The 27,967-nt window shown below is 38.1% G+C and overlaps 1 protein-coding gene and 1 pseudogene across 7 annotated transcripts in view; both read right to left on the bottom strand.

The window, feature by feature from the left end:
* Positions 1-27,967, bottom strand: part of MACROD2 (mono-ADP ribosylhydrolase 2) — a 2,107,194-nt gene that overhangs the window by 1,289,713 nt on the left and 789,514 nt on the right. The window lies entirely within an intron of this gene.
* Positions 473-14,996, bottom strand: LOC129052186 (small ribosomal subunit protein eS10-like; annotated as a pseudogene).

Below are 27,967 nucleotides of genomic sequence, written 5' to 3'. Positions count from 1 at the left end.
TTTTATTTTTTGTTTATTTTTACCAAAGCTAAAAAGAGAAATCCTAAAATCAGAATGGTCCCCCTACAGAATGGTCAATTTCTACCACCTCCCTCTCCTGTAGTCCCCTATTTGAAGATGTGTCTATCATCCTGAACAGTTTTTCTTACTTTTTATGAAGTAAGTAACATATGTTCACCACAGGATAATCCAAAACACAAAATAGTAAATAAATAGGCAAAAAGAAAAAAAAGTAAACACTACTTAGATTTCCACTACCCAGAGATAAACACATTTTCATATGTGTCCTTTCATACCATTTTCTATGCATTTTAACAATTTAAATAAATAATATATATTTTAATACCAAAATTAGATCACATATTCATACTATTTGCAATCTTTTTCTTTTATTTAGAATTTCATGAAATGATTTTCATGTCAATAAATATTTTAAATAAATATTTTTACTGCATCATTTTAAATAGCTAGTTCTTATGAATTTTTTCAAAATTTCCTCGGGTGATTCATTGGACATTTAATTAGTTTCTGTGTTTTCTCTGTCATAAATAATGCTGATTGCTTCTTGTAGCTAATACCTTTTCATATGGTTGAGATCAATTATGGAAATAAAGGATTTTAGGTTTTTGACACACAGCATAGCCGTACTCCAAAAATGCAATATTTGTGCTATGTCTTGTGTGTTTCCAATAGGTTTCAATTGACTTCAAGAAAATGATCTCAACCAGATGTGTATGTAAGGTTGTTCCAAAATGGCAAGAAAAAAGACAAACTTATTTTACAGCTAAGAAGTCATCTAGAACCCTGAATCATTTTTGAGTGTTTTGACTCTGATGCAAACCCAGCAAAGGACTTGATAGGTGCGGTACAATAAGATGAGTTAAAACTGAAAGCCTTTCCAACAGATATTTACAGAGCAGTGTATCATTGTTCTGGTTTAAAGTGAGAAATTTGTATAAATAATTCATCCCCCTCACAACAACAATAAAATAAAAGTCTTAACACTTTCAAGTAGGTGTTAAAATAGGAACTGCTTTGCCAAAAGTAAATAAGTGTAGTACAAATTTCTCTTCCTGCCAAGACAGAAGAGATTCTACATCACAGGTGGGTAAAGAAATAAGATACGCTACCAGAAAATATTCCAGAAGAAATACCTCTTTACACTAAAGGATTCAAAGAAAACACTGGCTCTACAACCAACCAATTTAATTTAATATTTAATGTTACATGAAGGATGACTACCCTGGGGTAGACCTTCATTTTTCAAACTGCACTGAGAGGGAAGCTTTCTGATGGGGGAAAACATATCTCTTTTTGTAAGCTCATCAATGGTTAGGTCTTAAGGGTACCACTTCATATTCTATAAGGAGGTCATTTTTTAAATGAGGCCTAAGGCCTCACTATTAATAATAGATTAAGAACTAGTTTAAACTCTGTCTCCTGGTCTCAATCAAATGCAAACATTCCTTTATCCTTTTACTGAGTTTCAAAACCTCCCTTACTTCTTCTTTATTGAGAAATAAATTCAAGGTGCTCTTTAGAAGGTGTTGGTTAAAAAGTTATTGTTACTGGAAATTTCTGATCTTTATGGCTGTTCACTCAGGAATATGTGCAATCAAACACTCTCTTAAAAGAGCAAAGGATTAGCTGGATGCAGTAGTGCAGGCCTGTAATCCCAGCTACTTGGGAGGCTGAGGAAGGAGAATAACTTGAACCCGGGAGGCAGAGGCTGCAGTGAGCCGAGATGGCGCCACTGCCCTCCAGCCTGGGCGACAGAGCGAGACTCCATCTCAAAAAAAAAGAGGAAAGGCCGGGTACAATGGCTCATACCTGTAATCCCAGTGCTTTGGAAGGCTGAGGCAGGAGGATTGCTTGAGGCCAGGTGCTTGAGACAAGCCTACGCAACATAACGAGATCCCATAAAAACTTCAAAAATGTTAAAAAGGGAAGGGTTCACATCTGGCTAGGTCTTTAAGATTCCACACAGTCCAACTGAGAACAGGGAAATAAAACTGACATCAATTCCCAAATTCCTGGGAAATGTTCACATACACTATTCCACTGGGTTCCTGCAGCAACCCTAGAAAGTAAATTAGAATGGCGATCATTAAAAAGTCAGGAAACAACAGATGCTAGAGAGGATGTGGAGAAATAGGAATGCTTTTACACTGTTGGTGGGAGTGTAAAGTACTTCAACCATTGGGGAAGACAGTGTGGCGATTCCTCAAGGATCTAGAACCAGAAATACCATTTGACCCAGCCATCCCATTACTGGGTATATACCCAAAGGATTATAAATCATTCTGCTATAAAGACACATGCACATGTATGTTTATTGTGGCACTGTTCACGATAGCAAAGACTTGGAACCAACCCACATGCCCATCAATGATAGACTGGATAAAGAAAATGTGGCACATATAAACCATGGAATACTACACAGCCATAAAAAAAGATGAGTTCATGTCCTTGCAGGGACATGGATGATGCTGGAAACCATCATTCTCACCAAACTAATACAAGAACAGAAAACCAAACACCGCATGTTCTCACTTACAAGTGGGAGTTGAACAATAGAACACATGGACACAGGCAGGGCAACATCACACACCGGGGCCTGTCAGGGGGTAGGGGACTAGAGGAGGGATAGCATTAGGAGAAATACCTAATGTAGATGACAGGTCGATGGATGTGGCAAACCACCATGACACATGTATACCTATGTAACAAACCTGCAGGTTCTGCATATGTACTCCAGAACTTAAAATATAATTTTTTTAAAAAAAAGAAAGAAAGTAAATTAGACAAGTATGGTTACCCCAATTTAACCAAAGAGGAAACTGAGGCTCAGTAAGATTGAGTGGGTTCCTAGGGGCACAGCAATAAATGGTGGAATCCGAGTCAAACCCATTCTGTTTATATATGTATTGTCTTCAGGCAAACTGACACTCAGTATCTTTCATCTGCCAAGACTTCTAAGGGCCTGTTAGCACCTTACTCCCTCACTTGCATTTCTAAAGTTTCTCTCAGTCTTTCATCATTTTCACTGTCCACACAGTTGGTTCCAGCTAGTGTTTTTCCTTAAAAAGCAAAAAACAAAAAAAAATTAATCCTTTTATGCCAAGTCGGATTCTGGATAACTGTTGACCATGGCAACTATATTTTAAAAATATAATAGAACTGTACTATTAAAAAACTGAAGTGTTTATTTATTTTCATTTGGACTAATAAATAAATACATTATTGATTGATTATTGATGGTACAGATGGGATCTTGTCATGTTGCCTAGGCTGGTCTTGAACTCCTGGCCTCAAGCACTTCTCCTGCTTTGGCCTCCCAAAGTGCTGGGATTACAAGTGTAAGCCACCACGCCTGGCCTTTGCTCTTATACAAGAATGTTTGTTCGCACATCTTACTGTGTGACCAACCAGGAAGATCAGAAAATTCCAGTCATTGGTATGGTGCTATACCAATGGCTTACTGGCAAATATCTAAGTATCGTTTATAGTCCAGTTAAACTGATAGAATCAGAATTGTTTAAGCCAATACTTGGAATAGAGCTGAAAATTGTTTTGAGTATATGACAACACAAAAGAAAAGAGATCTTGCTTTTTTTGCATTGATTACTGTATCCTTATCTGGACTGATAAATGAGCACAACACTTAGCTTTAAGAACAAGCTCCTTGAGATGACAAACTAATTTAATCTATCCTACATGGATTCCTTGGAGCACAGTCATTTTGAATATGTTGTCTTTAATATCAAACATAAGCAATCATTCTTCTTTTTCTTTCAATAGCTATTAACTCGAGATATGCTTCAGCAATAGTTTTCCTTTCTTTCCAGATATTGTCCATACAATTATTGGTTAATCTTACCAGGCTGCAGTGAGGTTTATATCCCTCATATCTCAATGGACTTCCATCAATCTCTAATTGCTTTGTGAACTTGACCCTCTTTTTCTTCCTGGAGCTGCCATAAAATTGCCTTTTACCACCAAGTGTTTAGTTTATCAGCACTTCCAGCGCTATCACTGGGATTCTCTTTTTCAGCTAATAATGGTCAGAACCATAGGCCAGAGCAGTTACAATTACAGACAGAAGGACCATGCCAGAGTAAATAAATAACTTAGGGGTGCCATTCTAAATGAGGGAAGTACAGCATGGATGATGGTCAGATACTCATTGGCTAACAGTGTAAGCCAGCACTCCCTGTTCAGAATTGGCCGACTACCCGAGAGAATAAACCTATAATGACTACACTCTTCAGTGTACACACACACATCATTTTAAATATAAAAATGTCTTCTGAGATAAACAGCTTTCTAGTGAATTGGAAGTGTGGGGGCAATGTGAATGGGGTGTCAGCTGTGTGATCCTGAATCCAATGTTGTAGATTTGAAGGGGCAGAGAAGAGGAAGGCAATGTAATGCGGATTAAGGGGCTGCGTCCTAGATTTAGGAGGCTCTCCAACTCTCTAGGCCATTTAACTTCTGTGAGCAAGTCCTTTAAGTCTGTGGTACAGCAGGTTTTCATAAGGTTTTCATAACTGAAGGCTTTCGAGGTAGACTTCATGAAGCATTCAGGGTTCCCAGGAGCTTCCACGCAATAGTGACGATGAGAAGGAGCCATGGTGTTTTCATGTGGACTCAGACTTCCAACCCACTTCATCCAGAACAAGGCCTGTTTCATATGTTGATTTATTTTAAAGATTTTATTTAAATACAGGTTTCTAAGCCTTTTTGAAAATGTTAAAAAAATTAAACCCAGTGATCCCTAGGGTCCCTTCCAACCCTAATATCTTACCCCCTGATTCCTCTAGAAGAGAAAAGAGGTGAACGGTTCTATTCTCATCACCACTAGCTACCCTATCTACCAACTCCTGATGAATCACTGACTTGGCTACCTATGGTTGGCAACATGTTGTAAACAGGCATACAAGGTCAGTTGTCCCCCAGGTTATCTAATGCTTCATTTTTCAACAAAAAGTCAGGAAGAAAAAAGTGTGCCAGCGAGGAGAGTCAGTAGGAAAAAAAAAAAATGGCAGGAATATGACAGAAGAGAAGCTGAGGAGAGTCCAGGGACAGGGAGCTTTCAGCCCTCTCCTCATACCAGACCCATTTCTGCCAACTCCTGTGTGTCCTCAGAGAGAGTAAGGATGGGGGTAGGGGAGAAAGAGAAAGCAGGGAGGGAACAGAGAATGGAGTTGTTAATCTGACTGGTTAGAGCCTAAGCTACTAATTGAATCACATTTTCTAATGAGTGGGGTCACTGTTTCTTAAAGTGTAAGAACCTGCACTCCAGGTGCTTGATATGTATTCTCAAATTTAAAGAGGGCAGGAGGCACTGCTTAAGTTTTGAACTGAAGTATTCGCTGGAACACTAGGTACCGGTTCAGCTGGTAAGGCAGCACTTGGATATGCAGTTCACTGCCATTGTTTGCACAGTGCTCTCTTGGGAACTCTGCCAAGCAGTATAGTTTTAGCTGGACAGGGTGGAGAAATTCCTGGGTTCCTTGTCTATCAAATATTCCATCCTGATCACCCTCTCCACCTCAAAAAGTGGAGAAAAAAAATAAACATCAAAAATACAAGAAGAACATTGAGGTTAGATTGAAGGCATCACTGTAACATTCAGCCCTCTTTATGTTGGACACATTCATAGATTCTGAACTCTCACATTCTCCTCCCCTTCTAAGCTCAGCAGTACTAGAGGTCGGTCCTAGGAATTTGGTACAATACTCACTGGGTGCAGTTTCACCTGGGATGTCTGGTAACAACTTCTTGTCACTAAGATTTTAGAAACTGTTTTAGGGTAAATAAGGATTCATGAAGGTACTTGCCAGTCCTCACAGGCAGTTCACAGGCCACAGTCTGTGGGTGAGGTCAGCCATCCCCATAGCTTGTAAGAGTTTTTTTCTCCCACAAGTGTATACTAGAGCACAAAAAAAAAGACACATGGAATCTGACAAGAAACAATCCACCTCAGATGGTACAAAGACCATAATGAAGGGACTCCTCATGATGTACGGGCAGGTTTCAGGCAACTGGGAAAGCATGTCAAATCACCAAGAGGACAGCAAGAGCAGAAAGTGGAACCCATTGGGACTGAAGGCCTTGTGTTACTGCAGGCTTGGGAGTGCTGGCTCCATGAAGGAGGGGACTCTGGACAGGACCATAGTCCTGGAGGAATACAGCCTCGCCAGAAATGGGACCCAATGTGGGGAAGGCGGGAAAAGAATATCCCAACCTTTTCCTTCTCCTTCCCTCTCATCTCCTGCCAATGCCTCACCATAAGAAATGGCAAGGGAGTCGGGTAATGCCAGCAAACACATCAGCCTCTTGGGGACATAGACAGACATAGGACAGAGAAGGGATCTAAGTGATCTCATGCACATATATGCACGTGGGATAAGGCAACTGGAAATACTCAGTGCAGATCCTTAGCCCAAGGGGAAAGTTTATACATATATCTGAGGTTTGTGAACCCCTTAGGACTACTCATGGATTCCAGGGTAAGACATTCTAAATATATTAATGACTTTCAAATCTATAACTCTAAATTATATTGTGATCTTTCCCCCAAGTCCGGGGTTTTAGATGTACAGCTGCCACTGGACACCGTCTCTCAGCTATCCGACAGGCAGTGCAGATTCAGGCTGCTCAAAACAGAAGTGGATCCCTTCCTCTTCCCTTTAACCTGCTCCTTCTCACAGGTTCCTTTTTCTATGAATTTGAATCACTCTGGCCAGATAAGTCTAAATCTTTAAATCCTTTTCCTTCTCTCTTTAAATCCCATCAGTGACTAAGGCCTATTCATTCCATCTTCTAAGTATCTCAAGAACTTCTTCTTTTACTGTCAGTCATATTGCCACCTCCCTGATACAGATTTCCATCACTTTTCACCTAGATCACGGTCCCTTCACATGCATCCCTGACCTCTTACCTATTTTCCACAAAGTCACAGAGAGAAACTTTTCTAAAAAGAAAGTCACATCATTCCATTCCATTAATTAGAACTCTTCTGTCTTTCCCTTTTAGAAATCCAAATCCATCCAGATTCAACTGCATGTACACCAGCTTTGTCTCCAGGGTTTCCCCGTGACCCTGAAGGTCTAGTAACACCAAATGAGCAACAAGTTTTTTTGCATACTGTATATTGTGAATACCTTTCTCTTAGCTTCCTCTTTATTGGCCTGGTGAGGTGGTAACTTTTTATTTAGAAGGAGTTTTGAAAATACAGAAGAGTTGCATAAATATCACAAAGATCTCCTATACATCCTTTTCCCTGCACTTTCGTTCATTCCTTAACATCCACTTCCTGGATCACTTTCTTTGGTCCTAACCCCATCCTGTGAAGCTCATTTCCCCCTTTCTCTGTTCTCTGTTATTTTCCTGCTCTCGATGGTAACTGCACTCTGACATTGTTCTGTGCTTAGCTTACCTGTCTGTCATTTATGTTTTTTGTTTATTTGTTTGTTTTTTGAGACGGAGTCTTGCTCTGTCTCCCATGCTGGAGTGCAGTGGCGCAATCTCAGCTCACCGCAACTTCTACCTCCTGGGTTCAAGCAGTTTTTGTGCCTCAGCCTCCCCAGTAGCTGGGACTACAGATGCCCACAGCCACATCTGGCTAATTTTTGCATTTTCAGTAGATACAGGGTTTCGTCATGTTGCCCAGGCTGGTCTTAAACTCCTGGCCTCAAGCAATCCACCCACCTCAGCCTCCCAAAGTGCCAGGATTACAGGCATGAGCCACTGCACCTGGCCTGTCTGTCTGTCACTTAATAGGCCAAGTTCCATACTGACATAGGTGAAGCATTACCAGGAACTTTTGCAGAGTTTACCCTAAGTAGATACCTGAGAAATAAATGCTCAGTGAGTAAGTGAGAGAATGTCCAATCCTATGATCAAAAGACTTTTTTAAAAAGACATCATGGTAGGTGGGTTTTGTTTTTGTTTTTGATTTGGCATGGTTTTATTTACTTAGTATTTTGCCATCTTATAAATTGAGTCAGTACTACTAGCTCTTGTCTATTTCAAAGGAGCTGAGAAAGAAGAAACTGTCATTCAGTGAAGAGACACCATGACCCCACTGCTGAGTAAGTCTTCTAAGCTTGTATAGACACTTGAGAGGAGATAAGTTCGAGAGGAGGGAATCCCTAATATGCTACATGACGGAATAAGTGGAGGGTTGTGCTAAAAGCATGACACAGACCCTGGCAGGCATAAAAGTGACTGCCAATCTCTCTTGGGGAAGGCTGTGGATGCCTTGCAGAGCTAATAAGGGTCCTAGGCAAGGAGGTGATCAGCCTCACCAGCAAGAGGCCATGTGAACCAGCTGAGGCCCTGAGAGGAGAGGGTGGCAGGAGAACAGACCTCAGGTAGCAGCCACCAGCAGAAGCCATATTCAGGGATGTCACATAAATCTACCTAATATGGAATGGGAAAAGAATTGGGAGAACATGGTGGATGATTCAGATTGCAGCAATTTACTAGTGAGAAAATGCCTAAGTATTTACTGACTTGTTTTCATTGTTGACAACATTTCTCTCCAATATGCAATAGCCTGAGCGCCTGCAGATTGCAAAGTAAGGAGCTCCTAGGTTTGTGTGCGGGGACTACAAATGGGCACCTTAGACCCAAGGGCAAGTAGTGTGTTTTCAGAGTAAGCTCATCTACAGCTCTATCAAATGGAAACTGCATTTCAGATTGGTGGCCTTAAAAAAGCAGTCAGAGAAAAAGCACCCCAGGAGAGGAACCAGTGAGAGCAGGAACACAGAACCTGTGTCAGGATTCAGTGCTATTAGACTTGCTCTCGCATACCAGTGAGCTGAAACAGCTATTTCATAATAAGGATCTTGGGAATAAACAACAAGTTTAGGTGAGAACTACTTTGAAGAAAGGGGCAGTCAACTCACTGAAATAAATGTATAAAATACTGTGTTCACCAAAAATGGAGCACACTCACTAGTCGGGGTAGGATGCTGGCAATTAAACGAGCAATTTGTCAGCTTTTTAACCTCAGATATAGATATCATGACTCAAATATTAATAATGTACAGCAATGGGAATGTTTCAGGAGGTTGCATGGAGAAAGAAAGCCAGTCCTCAGTAACTGTTGATTGGGAATTTACTCAGTAAGTAAATGTAAGGCAATTTCCTATTCCCAAGAACCTCATTCTCAGGATCCAGAGCAGAGATCTTAACAATACCCAAATATCTATACGTCAAAGATGAAAACACACTTTCCAATAGAGGCAAAGACAAAATGGTATTGAGGGCAGCTGGGAGAATCAGGAAGGGTTCCAATAAGGAGGAAGCATCTAAGACGGAACTTGAAAGGGCAAGATTTCAATAGACTGAGCTGTGCGATGAGGAGGTCTCAGAGAGACAATGAGGAGGAGCTCCAGAAGAAGGTGGCTAACAGCCTCGATACTGCAATACTGCAAAAAAATCAAAGAGAATAAGAACAGAGAAAAGACTATTAAATTCTGCACAAAGGAGAGCTTTGGTCACTGCCATAATAGCAGTTTCAGTAACGCTGACGAATCAGAGCTCGATTTTGAACAGCTGAGGTTGTAAGTTGCTAGTAAAAATGTGACAATAATAAGTGGAGACCTAAGTTTGTAGTTGTTGGCTGGTAAAGGGAAGAAGAGGAAAGGTTCAAAACATTGAATGGAGGCAGAGTAATTAAAGGGCATATGTTCAGTTTCTGGGAGGGATAGAAGATAACTCAGAATAATGTGAAGGAAGGGAAACTAAAAGGATAAAAAGAACCAAAAGGCCTGGTGGATGGTGCATGTTAGGGAACAAGGTCCTAAATGGAGCTGGGGCAGAGTGATGGAGAAACAGTACTCTGTATTTTGTTTTTGATTTACTTAACTCATGATTTAGAGGACTGGGTTCAGTAATAATAAATAGTGAGTATTAATAACTTCTACTGACAATTGTATTAAATGCCAGAAAATAATAAGAACTAACATTAATTAATACTTTGCTATGTACCTGGCCCCAGACTCAGAACTTTATACTTAAAATAAAATTCTGCATCATTTCTGTATGCTTATAGTATCAGATATCCCCAGAGTAAGTGAAAGTTTTATAAGTATAAGCACTTCCAAGATTGCAAACACCCAGCTTGCCACCACCTGGAAATAAAGAACTTGCCATCTACGCGGGATCCCTCCCTGACCTCACTCCACCCTGCCCCCAGCCCGACAGGAAACGTGGGGACCTGTGTGATCCATATCCCTTCATCTGCAGTTGTTATTTTCCCCTTGGGAGTTCTGTGCAACACATGAACCCTCTCTACCCCTCATGATTTCAGCAGTTTATGGCTCATTTAGAGCCACCTCAGAAAATCTCTCCAATGTCCAATGCCCAAGTAAGCACTTCCCTTACTCAGATGCCTCTGCCCCAGCTCCCATCTGTTTATCTCAGGAATACCAATTCACTTACTCTGTCTTTTGCTGCTCCTCTCCTCTGTTACTATGTAATTTTTAAGTTGAAAGAGAACTTAATCCTCCTTGATAATCAGAAAAGCACCTATCATTAATGATATATTTATAAAAAGAAAGGAAAATCAATATATAGTGGAGTGAAATCACACAGTACAATAAATCCTCCTCCCTTTAAAGATACCCAGAATTTCTCTCCAGCATCTACATGAACCTGCGTATCTACATCTTGATTTCCTAATTATACCATTTTTGTCTTAGGCTTCAAAATTAAAAGAAGGTAATTTTTGTGCTTTTATTTCTATTTTAAGATGTAAAATAATATTTTCTGTAATTTGTCACTGTAAATTAAAATTATTTCTTCTATACTATGGGCAAAACAGGTTTTATGGGCTAACCTAGCTGTCATTTAGAAACTTGATTGTTCACGAAAATGAACTCTGCATTCTAAATGACTAACTTATAAATACACCTTTATAATACAATCTCTTTGTATGTTGAAAACTCTTTGAATATGAAGATAAAGCATAATGTGATATTGTTATGCAAATGATGGCATGGAATATCTAATTAAACATTAATGATGCCTTTTCCAAGATTACTAATTAATTTTTGTACTAGATTAGTTATGCTATCAAATACTCTTTAAAATTTCTCAGCAGCTTCCTATGTAGTAGAAATTATTTAAGAAAATTAACTCAAATATAAGATATATAGGCATATTAAGAGTGTAAGACTTCCCAGTGTCTAGTTTTGATATGTCTAATGGCATATCAAAAATACCTTATAAATTCTCATGTTGTGCTAATGACTTGAAAATTACAATGAGCCAGAAAAGCAATCTATACAGTAATTAATGAATTAATCATCTACCTCATTTCAAAAAGGCACTCAAGTCAGCTTAACAGAAAGCAAATAATTAAGCAAGATACAATGAGTTGAATATGAACTTGAAAAAGGAGATAAAAAAAGGAGAGTAAGATGGAGAGCATAGGTGGATTCATACAGAGATACATGCCATGAAATACTGCAATTATAAGTGGGCCCCCAGATTTGGTTCTTAGAGTTATAGAAGCCAACCTAAAGAGAGAAAAAAAATGATCAATTTCAAGATTTGCAGTGTTTACCTAATAAAAACTACCTTAATAGTACTTATCTAAGGATGAGAACAAGTATCTCTGATACTGAAATCCTAAAGAGATCCTCAGTATTTTCTATGATATTCTTAGAGTAATTCCAATGATAGGATCCACAGTGAGACTCAAATCCTCTCCACACAAGGAGATGGCAGCACACTAAAGCCTAGTTGGATAAAAAGCAGCTCCATGGGAAGCTATTAAAATGCTGTACAGTGCATGGGTCCCCCAGTGGACTTGCTCAGTCACAAACTCCTTTAAAGCATCTGTTATAATATATGATCTAATTATCTTTAAGTCAATCTTACCTAAATATTCAATCCCAGTCCACGTTTTGAAATGTACTGAGCATTACCAAATTCACAGGCCTGAATCCAGCTACTACTCAGTATGGCTGTGGAAATACAGGACTGCATGCTTTAATAAGTCGCGAAGCTCAGGGAAGCATTCTGGGCATGGAATTGCTGTTGTATCTGAATGCAGATTACTTCTGCTTTCCAGAATAAACAAATGTTGAAATTATCCTAAAATGGATAATGACATTACAAATACTGAAGTGAGTAACACTTAGTATTATATAAATCTAGTGGCACAAGTGATCTTCTGGTTAAACAAAAGAAATACACAGCAAAGGAGACACTAGAAAATGGAAATTACCTGTGTTTATTTTTTTTAATAAATATGAAATCAGTGAAGTTTAGATTTTTTCTTTTTTTTAAAGCTTTTTCGGCTGTAAGTTTACACAATGCAAAATAACCCTCTCCAATTTTATTGAGGTGGCCGACCGTGTCCACGACCAAATGCGACTCTAAACTGGAATTCAGTTGCTGACCCAGCCCCAGCCTCGGCTTTCTTGTCGGCACCAGGGGGTACAGCACTCCGTCTGTAGGTATCTCTGTCGGCTTCCCCTCTTGTGAGTCCTGCAGGTCACTCACCCTTCAGACCTTTAGGCTGAGGCCTGCTGGTCCCTGGACGGCTACGGCGTAGAGTGGCAGGCACAATCTCCGGGGACAGATGAAGGTAATCATGGAGATACTGGATACCCTCATTAGGAAGGTACCAGTAGAAATGTCTCCAGGCAAACTGTGCCTTCACGTAGCCTCGGGACTTGAGAGACTGCATGGCCTTCATGACAGGAAGGTTGGACACATTCTTGTCTGCCAGCTCCAGGTGCTTAGGCATGTGGATGTCCTTCCTGGCCACCATGACTCCCTCCTTAAAAAGGAGTCATAAATGGTAATCTGGTTCTTCTTAGGCATCAACATCTTGATGGCTGTAGGGTCCAGGTCCAGGGCCTAGATACAGTCTTTTAAAAAGAGACATATTGGATCTATGTTCTTTAATGCCTACGTAAGAAAAATAACGTTATTGTCCAAAGTTGTACTTTTTAATCTTTTGAAACTAAGTGAAATTTACTCTTCTAAATTCCTTAGTACATTTGAGAGTATTATGACTGAATTTCTAATTTGTCTCACAGTGCTTGTTTTGTTTTTCAATTTGCTATAGAGAAGTGAAATATAATAATTAAGACTTTAATTTACTGTTACTGAAAGTGATTTCCTTTTAAAATCATAACTGTATTATTCATTTGCTAAGTTTTCCTAACACTTTGTATTACTTCTTTATTTCTATTATGTTAGGATAACAAATGAAGGAAATCAAACTCTACAAGATATCTTTATTTTCTTTCAGATATTTAATTCAAAAATGTCATCCTTTGCAATAAACTTATTATATTAGTCCATTCTCATGCGGCTAGGAAGAAGTATCTGAGACTGGGTAATTTATAGTGGAAAGAAGTTTAATTGACTTCTGCATGGCTGGGGAGGCCTTAGGAAACTTACAGTCACGGTGGAAAGGGAAGCAAACATGTCATTCTTCACACGGTGGCAGGAGAGAATGAGAATGAGGATGAGAAAAGAGCCACAGGGGAAGCCCCTTATAAGACTGTCAGATCTCACAAGAACTCACTCAATATCACGAGAACAGTATGGGGGAAACATTATCTCCACCTGGTCCCACCCTTGACACGTGGGGATTATTACAATTCAAGGTGATATCTGAGTGGGGACACAGAGCCAAACCATATCACTTATAAAAGAGTATAACATTGTCAAGATTCAGAATTTAAACGTTGTCTTTTTTTGTTCTCATTGCATTTGTTAGAAATGTTTTCATAAAGCTAGGAGCAGTGGTCTAAAGCCTCATTAGATCAAGATTGAGGAAAACAGGTCAGTCACTAACCATGAAGGGGCTTGACAAGCTTCCAATTTACAGTTGAAATTCATCCATTATAATTTTTGTGATAACCTCCCATATGTCAAACTAACTATTAGCACCAGGGATGTAAGTAATAATCAGCATACGTAAGGTTCCTACTGTCATGAAGCTCACAACCTAAGGAGAAAAGCCAACACATTTTTACAAACCATAAATTATGTCAAATGCAATGAAGACAATAAACAGATGCTGTGAGAAAAATAAGATGAAATGTTGAATTTAGAAAAGTGGTCAGACAATACTATTCTGAGGAGGAGATATGATTAAGCTCAGACCAGAAGAAGTAACATACATAAAAAGTAACCTAGAAAGAGGGAACAGAAAGCAAGACTCAGATACGGAAAAAAAGCTTGACATAATTTAGGAACTGATGGAAGCCATGGAGTTTAGTAAGCAATGGTGAGACAGGAGATGTTTCTGGCCACTGGAGATGCCAAATCATGTAAGGCCTAAAAGTCTCAGTAAGATTTTTTATTTTCTTGTAAAATAAATGGGAGAGAAACAATGAAGGACTGCATGAGAGAGGCAAGGATAAGGGAAAGTATTTCGAAAACAGAATGAATTACTGAAATTTTGCCCCCCTTAATAACTCACGTTACTAGTAAATCTTAAGAGATCAGTTTTGAAAGCTACAGAAATCTCAGATAAACAAAAGCAACTAAATTGAGTATAACACATATAACAAACATTATGTTCAGAATATGGAAAATTTGGGTTTTTTTGAGGTTCTTCCTATTGATAGAATATTTATTTCCTCTTAATTTCATACATCCACAGGCCTCCTAGATTCTTAGAACTATGTTTTCCTCCAAAGGAAAATAGACATAGAAAAGTACCCAGGGTAATATAATAAACACTTCAGTCCTCACCGTCAACAGTTTTGAATTTTTCAGACTTACTTCAGCAATAATGTTCATTTGACACACCTTCTACTAAATTTTGACCCTCTCCAAAGCAAGCTAATTAATCCTTTCAAAAACTAAGTTCTCTTTTCTTGGTAGATAAGGCTATAAAGTCAATGAATTTACTAGACTTTATTAATCAAAAATTCACGTAGCCAACGCTCACGAGGGCTGCAATTCTCGGGTCATTTTACATCTAACCTAAAAACATATAAATAAGAAGTTGTCTCTGATTTTAAAAGCATATGTGGCATTCTAAAGTACATGAGGTAAGAAATGTGCCCACCATGGTAACCTCATCCGAAATGCCCCAGAGGAGTAATGATGAGAGCATGGCTGAGGTGAACTCATCAGAGATGGCCCAAAGCTGGAGTGGTGAGAACATGGCTAAGGTGACCTCATCTAAAATAGCCCAAGGCCTCAGTGGGGAAAGCAACAGGAAAGAGTGGACTCTCCCACTCTGATGGAGTATTGGCTCCAGCACACATCACTCTGGTTTCTCCATCCACCCTAATTTCTAAGGATGATCTTAGATTCAGATTGGAAGATTCTGAACTAGAGTTATCACTTCCACCAAGGAAGAACCTGTGCTTTGATTGCTCAGCTGTTTTCAGCTGATAAGTGAATCAAGATATCCTCAGGACAAAGCTGACATTGCTTTGGCTTATCATAAGCCATTTTTAGGGTCATGAGACCTTAAAAACACCTTCATGGCACATCTGCCAATAAGCAACAACAAAAAAATAGAAAATTTGTTCAAGTTGGGTATTCAGCTTAACAAAAACTGTGATCCTTAAGTTCATGGAAATCCACTATCCCCTCGGTATTCCTCAAAAAAAAAAAAAAAAAAATCACTTTACCTAAAAATATCCCTCATGCAAGAGTTTATAGATCCTGGAGTGACAGATATTATCTGATTTCAAATATGCAATAAACCAAAGAAAATATTTCTCAAAATGTTTATTCTATGGGCCAGAGTGTTCTTGAGGAAATTATTTTAGGACCCCAGAGTCTTCAATTAAAGGGTTACACACCATTTTCAGTTTATAGCCCCGTGTATGACTAAGACAACTACCAGATGAAAAGAGACTCTGTGCCCACCAGACATTTAATATCCTACGCTCCACACTCCCTAAATGAGAGAAAGTGAATATAAGCAACTAGTAATTGACAGCAACCACTAATCGACACAGATACAACTATATCATAATCCATTTGCTATTTTACTAATCCTTTCACCACAGTTAATAACATCTCTTGGAACCTGAGGGCTGAGACTGAATTAGATGCATGCTACTTTGGCTTCTCTTCCAAGAAATTAGAAAAAGTTCAGGTCATGATAGATCTGTATAGATGTTTTCAGAGAAAATAACTGCATTTTTAAATAAAGCAATAACAACCATCCCGGTGAAGGTGGAGACTATGTCCATCTCCATGATGACCATTCTATTTGCCAAGGGTACCATATTATTTGCTGAATTAATGCCGGATCATCTGGCATATAACATGGTAACTAGAAATATAAAAAAACATTTATTAAATAGTGATAACTTCCAATTGGTGGCTTACTTTTATGGAAGTATTTTACTTCATTAACAATAATTTATGTTGATTTCCATCTGCCTCTCCATTCCCACTTTGGTTGTTATTATTTTATAACAGCATAAAACCCTAGAGACTGAACACTCATCTATTTTTGCCACATATTTCCTGTTATCAAGTCGCAGTTCCCAGTTCGTGAAACAAAAATTTGGACATGGTGTTTTAGGGGATGGATATATGTATACATATATTTGTAAGTACCTAAGTCCTCAAATTGCTCAACACTAATGAATGTGACTTCTACTGAATAAGGCAGGATTGTAAAGGATTGTCTTTTATGGTCTGATATTACCCATTTTAACTCAAAATCTCTGTTTTATTAAAGCAACTGCATAGTGATAACTTTCTTCAGAAAAGTGCCACCACTACTATAAGCTGTCAGATAAATCAAGATAATGTAAAGCAAGAGTTCTCTGTTTTTTCTCCATATGACTTTTTTTAAACAGATGCCTCTGGTATAATTCGACTATGTAAGCACTAGAAGAAAGCAATAAGTAAAAATAGAATATGAAATTTGAATTAAAAATGATAACCTTTTTAGGTATTGATAGTAATCTATTTAAGCTCTAAAAATTCAGTTTCCCTTTATAAATATACGTACATGCACACACATATTAATACACACACACCTACACTTACACATTTGTTGAAAATATATTGAACATATTTTATGTACCACGTCCTAGGTTGGGTGCTGGTAAGGCAATGAAAATCAAAAGCTGACATGAACCTTGGTATTCTCAAGCTTGCAGTCCAGAGGGCAGAAAGATTTTAATGAAATAATCATTAAAAAATGCAAACTCATCACAGCAATCAGCACTGCAAAGAAGATATATATGGTGTATAGTAGAGGCATATGGTCTTGAGAAAACTGGAAGAACCTGCTTCATTTAGAGGCAGGGGTTTTCTGTCACAGGAATGAGGTGGGATCAGAAAAATAAATAGGAGTTAACTAGGCAAAGACAGGGAGGATGTGCATGTGTCTGGCTCTGAAATGCAGGGGAGCTAAACACAAGTGAGTGCAACCCTCAAACAATGGGGAGCCAGTGGATATATGCAACTAGGTGCCTATTCTTCAGGCATATAATTATGGGTCCTACAAACTTTCTAGATGTCCTATGAAATCAGACCACCATTCCCTAGAGAGGCAAACTCAATAATACACCCTTACAATGGCTTTTGCTTGTGTTATTTTGTTTTTTCCTCATTCTCCTTATTCCCTCACTCCTACTTCCTGGCCTCATATTCCAAATAAATGCCCTACAAAATCTGTGTCTCATGATATGTTTTCGGCAGAACTGCAAAGTAATACGGTTAAGCATGGCATGAGATAGGAACAAAAATGCATATAGGTCTGTCAGGCATTTTACCTCTATCCATTCAACGGGAAGCCTTTGAAGTATTTTAAAAAGAAGGAGACATTATTAGATGTGCTTTTCAATAAGATCTTGCTGGCTCCAATGCAGAGAACAGATCAGATGGGGGCAAAAGGAGATGAGGTTCAGAAGATAATAAAATGCTACAGGTGAGAGAGAATGGTGGATTGGATTAGGGAGAAACCACAGTGACAGAAAGAAGCAGATACATTCCAGAGCTATTTAGGCAATAAAATCAATAGATCTTAATGAGAAAAGAAGTGTGGAGGATGAGTCTTATTTTTTTTTTGGCTTCTATAACTCAATGGATGTAGTAGGATTCACTGAGCTAGGGAGCACTGAAGAAGTCTGGGGGTACAAGAGGGAATAATTATAAATGTTTTAAATTTAAATTTAGGCTTAAGTTGAGTCTGAGGTGTCTTTGAAACATCTTGGAAGAAATATAAAATAGGTAATTAAATATATGGTTTTGAAACTAAGGGAACAATTTAAGCATCTCTGATTCAGCTTTATTTGGATGGCAATGAGTTCCAGAATCACGGATAACACTAAGTAGAGAGGCCATATTTAAAAAAAAAAAAAAAAAAAAAAAAGATGAGGAGATGGTGGTACCAGGTCTTGAGAAAGCTGGACCAGCAAAGGAAACTAAACAAAGCGGGCCAGAGGGATGGGAGAAAAATCAAGACAATGTTTCATTATGGAAGCCACAGGAAGAGGGTATCTCCTAAAGAAGGCAAAGGCCTATAGAACCCATTGCTACTCCAAAGGTAGGTAAGATTACTATGGGAGATTATGTTCTTGGCCCCAATTCTTCCCCTCTTCGTACATCCACATTCTTTACTGTGTGACTTTGCAGTTTCACCCACAAAAATCAGTGGAGTATAGTTTCTTTTGTTCAAGTGACTTGTTATAGCCAAAAGAAAAAGGAAAAATTGATGGCATGTAGGATCTGAGCATTTCCACTTGCCCTCTTGTGCTTCTGCTCTTCCCATGAGAAGGACACGCCTGTCTAGCCATTGAGTTCCAGAAGAAATAGAGACAGCGGGGCAGAGCCCAAGGGTGGAGAGAACTCACAGGTACAAGAACTAGGCAGTGCTTTATTTAACTTCAGAATTGTTTGCCCCTGAAGTTCGACATTGTTGATTATGCAACATCATCTGGACAATAGAAAACTAGACTAAAACCTGTCTGCTAGATTAAGGATGTCGGTCACTAATTGGTACAGATCAGTTTTGCTATGCGAAGAAGAAAAGAGACAAAGTAATGGAAGAAGCACATGGATTTGAGGGAAGTTACATGTGTACATGTGCTGTGTGTCTTAAATGGCTGTAAACACGTCAGTTAGAAAGATAAAAAAAAAAAAAGGGAGGAATTGAATACTCAAGAATAAAAGAGAAGATCTGATAGGTGCCATTTGAGAGATTAGGTAAGTTGTAATGGGAGTTCACATTAAGGATGGCACAGGTCAAGGGTGGGGCTGGGAGGCCGGTAAGGAAGCCCAAGGAGGGCTGGGCTTATGAGCGCTCTCCCCCAGTGACAGTCTCAGGTGTTATTCACATTGTGCTTATTTCCACCAGTATGAAACAAGTAAAGTTCAGTTAAAGTTTGGTTGAATGTACTCTTTAGTTATATAAGCGATATAAGATCTGTAATAATATAAGATCTTATTATTCTTTAATTAAAAGCCTGACAGGGGAAACAAAAGAAAACTTCAACTGTACATGGGGTCTAGTATAGAATGCTAAAAAATTGCAATACTAAAATGGAGAGGAATAAGTAAAAGCAGACATATTTATCACCAACCAGATTAGTTATTTGTTAGTTATTTATAAAACATATTTTATAAAGATAACATAACCAGCTTTGGTGTATTTTGTTATACTCTGATTATTTATATTAATTAAAATAATTGGTTAGGGCCAGGCGTGGTGGCTCACACTCGTAATACCAGCACTTTGGGAGGCCGAATTGGGTAGATCACTTGAGCCCAGGAGTTCAACACCAGCCTGGGCAACATGGCGAAACCCCATCCCTATAAAAAATACAAAAATTATTTGGGCATGGTGGCATGCACCTGTAGACCCAGTTACTCAGGAGGCTAAGGTGAGCAGATCACTTGCACCCAGGAGGCAGAGGTTGCAGTGAGCAGATTGTGCCACTGCACTCCAGCCGGGATGACAAAGTGAGATCCTGTCTCAAACTAATAATAATAATAATAACAATAAATAAGAATAATTGGTTAGAACACTCCAACTTTTGATGATCACAAATAAAATGTTTTACTCTATTATTCTAATAAATGTAAATTGTTGAAGATTAACATTTTTATGAAACATGACTTAATATTCAGAGAAACATCAACACTGTTTTAACTAACTTTGAAAAAGTGAATACAAACTGTCTATAATTTTATAGTGTTTCTAAATCATTTGTTTTTTTAACATCTCAAGTGAGTTTATATAATAAAATACACATAATAATTTTGTATTCTAAATCTAGATTTTTGTAGGATATACAATTAAGAGGCTAAACAATAAGGATAATTTCCAAAACTAGAAGAATATTCAAGTTTCTTATGAATATTTCTTTTCTTTTTTAAAATTGTGATTAAAAAACACAACATAAAATTTACCATCTTAAGCATTTGGAAGTGTGTAGTTCAGAAGTGTTAAATATACTCATATTTTTGTAAACAGATCTCCAGAACATTTTCCTCCCACAGATCTGAAACTATGTACACATTAAACAACTCTTCTTTTCTCCCTCCTCCTAGCCCCTGGTAATTACCATTCTACCTTCTGTTTCCATGAATTTGATCACTTTGATAGCTCACATAAGTGAAATCTTTCCCTAATAAAATTTACCCCAAGGTACCACTTTCTATTAGAAGATTCATGTTTATGCCTCATCACAAATAATGCTTAAAATCTATTTATGTATGCCTATATGAGTAAATAAAACATTCTCGTATTACTAAAATGAAGTCATCATTTGAGAAACGAATAAACAGATCATTTAGATTAAAATTTATATTGATATTTTCTAAGTTACATATTCAGTTACAGATTATTGTTTTTAGTTTTGACTGAAATATGCAATAGTACTAAACTGTTCACATATTATATTTTGGGGATATACTTTGAAGTTCAAAGAATCATGATATAGTAGATTAATCTTTGAGACTTTTCTACAGTTAAAATATCATCTCTCTAAGCTTCTGGTGATACGCACTTAGAGATCCTTCCTTCCTTCCTTTTCTTTTTTTCCTTCCTTTTCTTCCTTCCTTTTCTGTTTTTCCCTTTCTTTTGAGTAGATTAGGAAATATAAGCTATGTAATTTATATCCAGTCATCTCCCTGGCACTAAGAAAGTGTGAGTGCAGCCCAGACAGAACTTGCTTAAGTTCTGTTGGCAAATACAAGGGAGTAGGAGGCTAGGCACGTTTTCATTACATAGCATATGACGTACAAGCTGCAGAAATGGTTGCATTTTTAATTTTCTAATGGCATGGGTTATACAGCAATTTCCTTCCAGGTAAAATGAGTAAGACCTGAGAAAAATACTGAAGTATTTTAGTGGTGTTTTGTCACTATGTTAACTATTGTTTGTATGAGACAAAACACAAAGAGGAAAAGACAAATAGATGAAATCATAAGAGATTTGTTAGCAAAAACATTTCCTTTGTGAAGGGCATAAACTCCTATAAATTAATGACTTGGGTGGGTGGCTGAAATCAACACAAAGATCCACAGTGTCCCATTATTAATGTCTACACCTGTGGGTTCTATGGAGGCATCTGGTTTTCTCAGTTGCTCTAGACCACCATGGTGCATGGATGGCAGAGATGCTGACTGTTCCTCAGGGCCATTCCTGCCTCCTACCTAAGAACTGTAGTCTGCTCAATGCAGCAAGCCAAGGGCAGCTCTCCACTTTAGAATTTCTAAAGCCAATTCAACTCAAAACAGCATTAACTAGTTTGGAAAGTTCATAGGTACTAATACAATTTTGACACAGAAGTAGGCAAATTTCTTGAGATATAAAGGCTTTCTAGAGTCCACCCTTATACTAAGCAATGATATATTTAAGTCAATTTATTTTATTTAACAGTTCTCTACATCTTCTCTGTGCACTACTTAAGTTTCTTAATAGTCAAAGGTATGCATTAAAGGGGAGCTCCCTACAAAGATATGTTAAGATACAAAATTTCTGCTTCTTGATAGTTCATAACAAATACTTACAAAGACCTATTAAGTGTTAGGCACTGAACTAGGCACTGGATACAGTGGTTAATTCATAGTCTCTGTCTTGATGGAGACGGTTTCTTGAAGGGGAAGACAACCATTTAACAAGGAGTTCCCCAATGAGTTACGTACTTCAAATTGTGACAGAGAGTAAAAATAATGAAAAGCAGCAGCAAAATATGCTGTGAGTATGCTTCTATCTCAGAGTCTGGCCTAGCCTGAATGGGAAACATGTTCAGGAAAGGTTTTCGTGAGCACATGACATGGGCATGCTAAGGGGTGTGTAGGAACTAACTGGGTTAAATGAGGGGAGAAGAGCACTCAAGACAGGAGAAGGAAAGGCTCATCAAGGATCCTCCTATGAGAATCTTGTATATGTGGTATATCTGGTACAAAAGCTCATTTCTAAGATTATAATGGTTTCCTTAGACAGGTATATGCCTTCCTGCAAAGAAACATTTGAGAACTGCATCCTTTCCTCCTGAGACAATTCTCAGGAAACTGTCAGAAAAGCCAAATCCAGAAAGACCATGTTGGTCTGACTTTATTACATGTGGATACTGTCCTAGTAGACATGCAGGAGAGGCTCCTCTATTAACATCCCTTCTTCTAGAAGTTCACTTTCTCTTCCATTTGACATTCAAACTCTTCCCATTATAACAACAGAGATAGGAGCAGAGGCACACCAAGATGAGATCCTTTTTTGTCTCTGCCTGAGAACCTCTGTCATACCTCCCTAATCTGCTCCCATACTCTCCGTTGGCCTCCCTCCTTCCACCCGAGCAAGAGCCTCAGGGGCAAAAAGAATGGCAGAAAAAAATGAGCTATTTCTTATAAAGGCTTCCAGTGAGTGAAATGCCTGCTCTTTACCAAGCAATCCTACTTAGGTGAACTTGAATCTGTAGCAGACTCTGAAATTGTAAAGGGGAAGAGAGGGTTGTAGAAGCCTTTAAATCTAATCTAGTTTCAGGTCTTCACTCACCCAGTCACCTAGTTTTCAATCTTTCTACTCCTCATTCGAAGACGTCACTACATCCTGACAACTTACGAACAGTTGTGACTCTTCATTGTCCTCTGCCTCTATCTTGATGCTGGAGCTCTATTACATAGTCCCCTGTCCCTGAGGAATTCTATCCCCAACCCCTGGCCCAGACAATCACAGTCACTGTTGATGGTTTATGGCGGGCTGTGTTCTCACTTTGCTGCTTTTGAGGTTGGAGGAATGAAGACAGGAAAGTCCTCACTCCTACTGACAGGGCTGCTATAGAAGAATGAGCTCTGGGACTCCTAACCTGGATCTGGCAAAGCATGCTACCTTTATAGGCACTGCTGTTCATGTTGGTTTAGTGGGATAGCAGCATGAGGACTGGGCATATGATGGGTTAAGTTGGCTTCTGTGGGCTATTCTGGGAACACACCCAACATTTGTAGCTTTAATTTTTCTATTGAAAAGTACCTTTAAGTTCCAAATAACCAAATAACAAATGAGTTTTTGGAACACAATGGTTTGTAAGATGAGGGACTGACTGCAATGGGAATGAAACAATGTAGTTCGCTGGAAATTCAATTGAATTAACCCAAAAGCAGAAAGATGAAATTCGATTCCACAAAGCCAAGTGACTCTTATGAAAAAAATACCATTAGCTAGTAAATTAGACCCTTTTTGAAACCTACAGTAACCCTTTCAGGACACATAGGTAGTAGTACATTAATGCGTTAATGGTTTGAAAAGTATTCCCAAAAGGCCTCGACTAGTTTCAGCACTGGGAAAACTTGATTCATTATTTTACATTAGGCCATAAGAGATACAGTTATTTATCAAATAACTAAGCATGAAGGCAGCAGAATGAAATGCACGGGTGATATAGTTTCTATCATATCCTTACACGTTACAGGCTATACACACAGACACAGACACACACATACCTTTCTCAATACAAACATCATGGTCACAAAACGTAAATTTTTTAACCTTAGATAGTATAAGATTTACTTATTTTCTCTCCTTTTACACTAAACTATTTGGCAAGAAAATAAACCCTTAAAACAGGCACCAGCAATGTGTTTTAATAACGAGTGATATTAATTCCCAGTTTGATTTAAAATTCTTTTATGTCAGCTCCTCTGAAGGAAAATATATTCACCTGCAAACATGAGCGGTCACAGCAGAAGATAACTGCAGGAGTTCCTCTGTCAAGATGTAAAGGGAAATTCCTGGTAGTGAAAAGTTGAAAGCAGCTGGGAGGCCTGAATGGTTATTTTAGTTGACTGAGTTCATGGTGAAGGGAACATTGTCATTCTTTCCATTCCCAAAGAAGTCAGTTAACTTTGTTGTTTTCCATGGAAATAAATATCACCTTCCTAATATGAGAGGAGTCACCATGAGGTGGTAATTTGAGAGCAGCATTGGGGCAGGGTGTGGGGACTTCAGAGGTTATCTGGCCAAGGTATCTTCAAACTGTTCCTTCAGAGCCCTAGAGATTAATATACAGCTCTCTGAGAGACCAGGAGGGACTGCTTCCATATTCTTTAATTTTTCAGGAAATTTTCTAGTAGTAAGTTTTCATCAGGAGCAAATGGATCTCTAGTTTCTTTTCTACAAAGCTCTGACTTCAACTACCTGACTGAAGGGTCCCAATGAGGTAACACCTCCTCTCCAACATAGGACAGTAGCACAGCTACAGCAAGGCAGACTCTGGGTGGGGGTAAAATCACCTGGTACATACAATGAGAGGCATTTATTGAGCACTAACAACCAGCCAGCAACTCCTACAAATGTTGTACATTAACTCATTAAAGCCTCATAACAATCCAATGAATAAGTACAATTATTGTCCCCCTTTGGTGAAGTAAATAACCTAGTAAAAAGTGGAACCAGAATTGGATGGCTGAAAGTCTATATCCACAGCCATAGCCTTAACCACTATGATATCCATCTCTGAACATGTTAGAATACCTAAGGAAATGTTCTGAGGCATGCCCTCAGTGCTGTAACACTGCCTCTGCAGGACACCCATCAGCCATGATATTCTGCAGCATTAAAACATGTTAGGTGGCTGCTTAGACAACCTCACTTCTACCATACTCATATGGGCCTATACAAATATAGACATTTAGCAAGAAGTACATTCTCCTTTTCATTCAGAATCTATTCAAAGGGTAAAATACTTTACAAAAATATTTCTAACGTAATTTTTTTAGTTGGATATATTTTGGAGGATAAAGATTTTTAAAAAATTGGTTCTGAAAAGTACAAGTCAAGGTACTCAATTTCAGTAGTTTCAGGATGCCCAGGAAGTCCCTAGTCCAATTTCTAGCCCAGCTCCCCGAAAAACCAAAGGCAACAAATGATTCAGAAGAAATCTAACATAGGATAGCTAATGTTACCTCCTTATGATTGCTGGAGGAACAGTCATGTCTGAAATGTACCCTACAGCCTGAGAAAATAAATGCACTACAGTGGTTATCTATTGCTGAGAAACACATCATCCCAAAACTTAGTGGCTGAAAAAAACAAACATTTCTTACTTCTGATTTTGTGGGTTGAGTGAGTAGTTCTTCCAGTCTCTACCAGTTTGGCTGGGGTTTGATGGTCTATGACAGCAAAACTCTCACGTTAGGGGCCTTAGCTGTGACCTCTCTACAAGGTATCTCATCCTCTAAAAGGCTAACTCAGGTTTCTTCAGACAGTGAAAAAGGGTCTCAGCGACAAGAAAGAACAAGTCGAATGCAAAAGCACTTCTTAAGCCTTTGCTTGAGCCATTTTTGACACTGTTCTATCAGCCAAAGTAAGTTATATGGTAAAATCCAAAGCTGATGTGGGAGGGGCCTACTCAATGTGTGAAAATACAGATGTGAACTATGACCGCCATTTTCTAACAAGCTACTACATTTTAAGTTTTTAAAGTTAAATTCACTTAATACAGATGTAAATACTTGAAAAAAAGCTAAGACAGTGTATGTAAAGTGTTCTCACCACAAACATGATAATTATGTAAGCTAATATATATGTTAATTAGCTAGATTTAGTCATTCCACAAGGTACATATACTTCCAAACAATATGTTGTACATGGTGAATACATACAATTTTACCTGTCAATTAAAAATTTTTTTAAAGTAAACTGGGTTTTACCTGAAAACATAGCTTCTATGATCTTACTAGCAAAATTTCTATTCCAAGAATCAAAAATCCATCCTATGCCCATTCAGCCTCTTGCATATATATACCTCACTTTATATCATAAATGTGTCTCTATTAGTGTACTCTGGCTGCTGTAACAAATTTCAACAAATGTAATCACTTAAAACAACACGAATTTATTATCTTATTGCTCTGGAAGTCAGAAGTCCAAACTCCGTTTGAATGATCTAAAGTTGAAGTGTGGTCAAACTGATTTTTTTTCTGGAAGCTCTGAAAACAGCATCTATTTCCTTGACTTTTTCAGCTTCTGGTGTCTGCCGATTTTTCTTGGCTTGTGGCCCCTACTTCCATCTTCAAAGTTCAGTCTCTGCTCCCATCAGCTTATCACCCTCTCCTCTGACTTGGACCACCCCTGTGTCTGTATTATAAAGACTGTTAAGACTACATCCAGTTCTACCTAGACAATTCAAGATAATCTCCCCATCTGAAAGTCCTTAATCACATCTGGAAAGTCCATTTTGCCATTTAAGGAAACATTCACAGGTTCTGGGGATTAGGATATGGACATATATGGAAGGACATTATTCAACCTACTATAGCGTGTATTAATTTTCTATTGCTCTTGTAACAAATCAACACAAATTTAGTGGCTTAAACTACACAAATTTATTATTTTGGTGTTCTGTATGACATAAGTCCAACACAGGTCTCACTGGACTAAGTGCTAACTGGGACATTTGGGAAGAAACCATTTTCTTGTCTTTTCCAGTTACTAGAGTCTGCCCATAATCCTTGACTTCTGGTTGTCTTCCTTCATCTTCAAAGCCAGCACGGTTGTATCTCTTTGTCTTTTTTTCAGGCACATCTCTGTCTGATTAAATCATAGCCAGTTTCTCTGCTTTTAAGGACTCATATGATTAGATTTGGCCCACCCAAATAATCTAGGATAATCTCCTCATCTTAAGGTCCTTAACTTTCATCACAACTATATAACATCCCTCTAGCCATGTAAGGTAATATTCACAGGTTCCAGAGATTAGGGTGTGGACATCTTGGAAGGACCAGCATTCTTACTACCACAATATGTTATTGGAAAGCTGTGTCTAAGTAAAAATTCAGATCATATTGAATTGCATTGAAGAAATTAGCTATGTTTTAAAAAAATACATTTGAGTTTTATTATAGGCTTTCTTAATACCAGTCAAGCTTTTAAAATAAAGTTTATATTGCTTTTGAACTTTATGGTTCAGTTTTAATATTTGAGAGCTCTTTTCCTCTTTTCAATATTTTTCCTAGAATTAGTGTCCAGGGCTAGGAACCTTAGCATAGGAAAGCAATATATCAAGTCTATGCTTCAGATTTCAACCATGATTTTAACCCTTATTAAAAAAAAAAAGTAAAATTTTACTAGTACAGCTGAATTGAAAGGAACATACTTAGAAGTAACATAATGGCAATTTATATTAAGTATTATTCTCTCTCTGTCTTTCTCTCAAAACTATTAATAATAATCAAACCTAAATTTGACTCTGTTTGCATTTCCAGACCTCTATTAGATATCTATTTTCTAACTCACCACAAATACAACTATGGAGAAATGGCTATATGTGACCATGACTCCATATTTCTGTAGTTTTTAAAATTATTAAAACTTCTCTCAGCAGAAAGCTCTGTTTCTCAGATTAGGAAATCATTTTCAGAAATTGTCTCCTTCTTTCTCAAACTATTGAAGTGGTTTCTCTCAGGATTCACACTCCGTTTATCAACAACTGAATATTGCCAGCAACAACCTCAGCTCAAAATTGGCTCTGATAAAAATTCTTATAAAATA

The sequence above is a fragment of the Pongo abelii genome, chromosome 21, assembly GCF_028885655.2.
Source record: "Pongo abelii isolate AG06213 chromosome 21, NHGRI_mPonAbe1-v2.0_pri, whole genome shotgun sequence".
NCBI lineage: Eukaryota > Metazoa > Chordata > Mammalia > Primates > Hominidae > Pongo > Pongo abelii.
The sequence above is the reverse complement of the archived record's forward strand: the minus strand, read 5'-3'. Positions and strand labels throughout refer to the sequence as shown.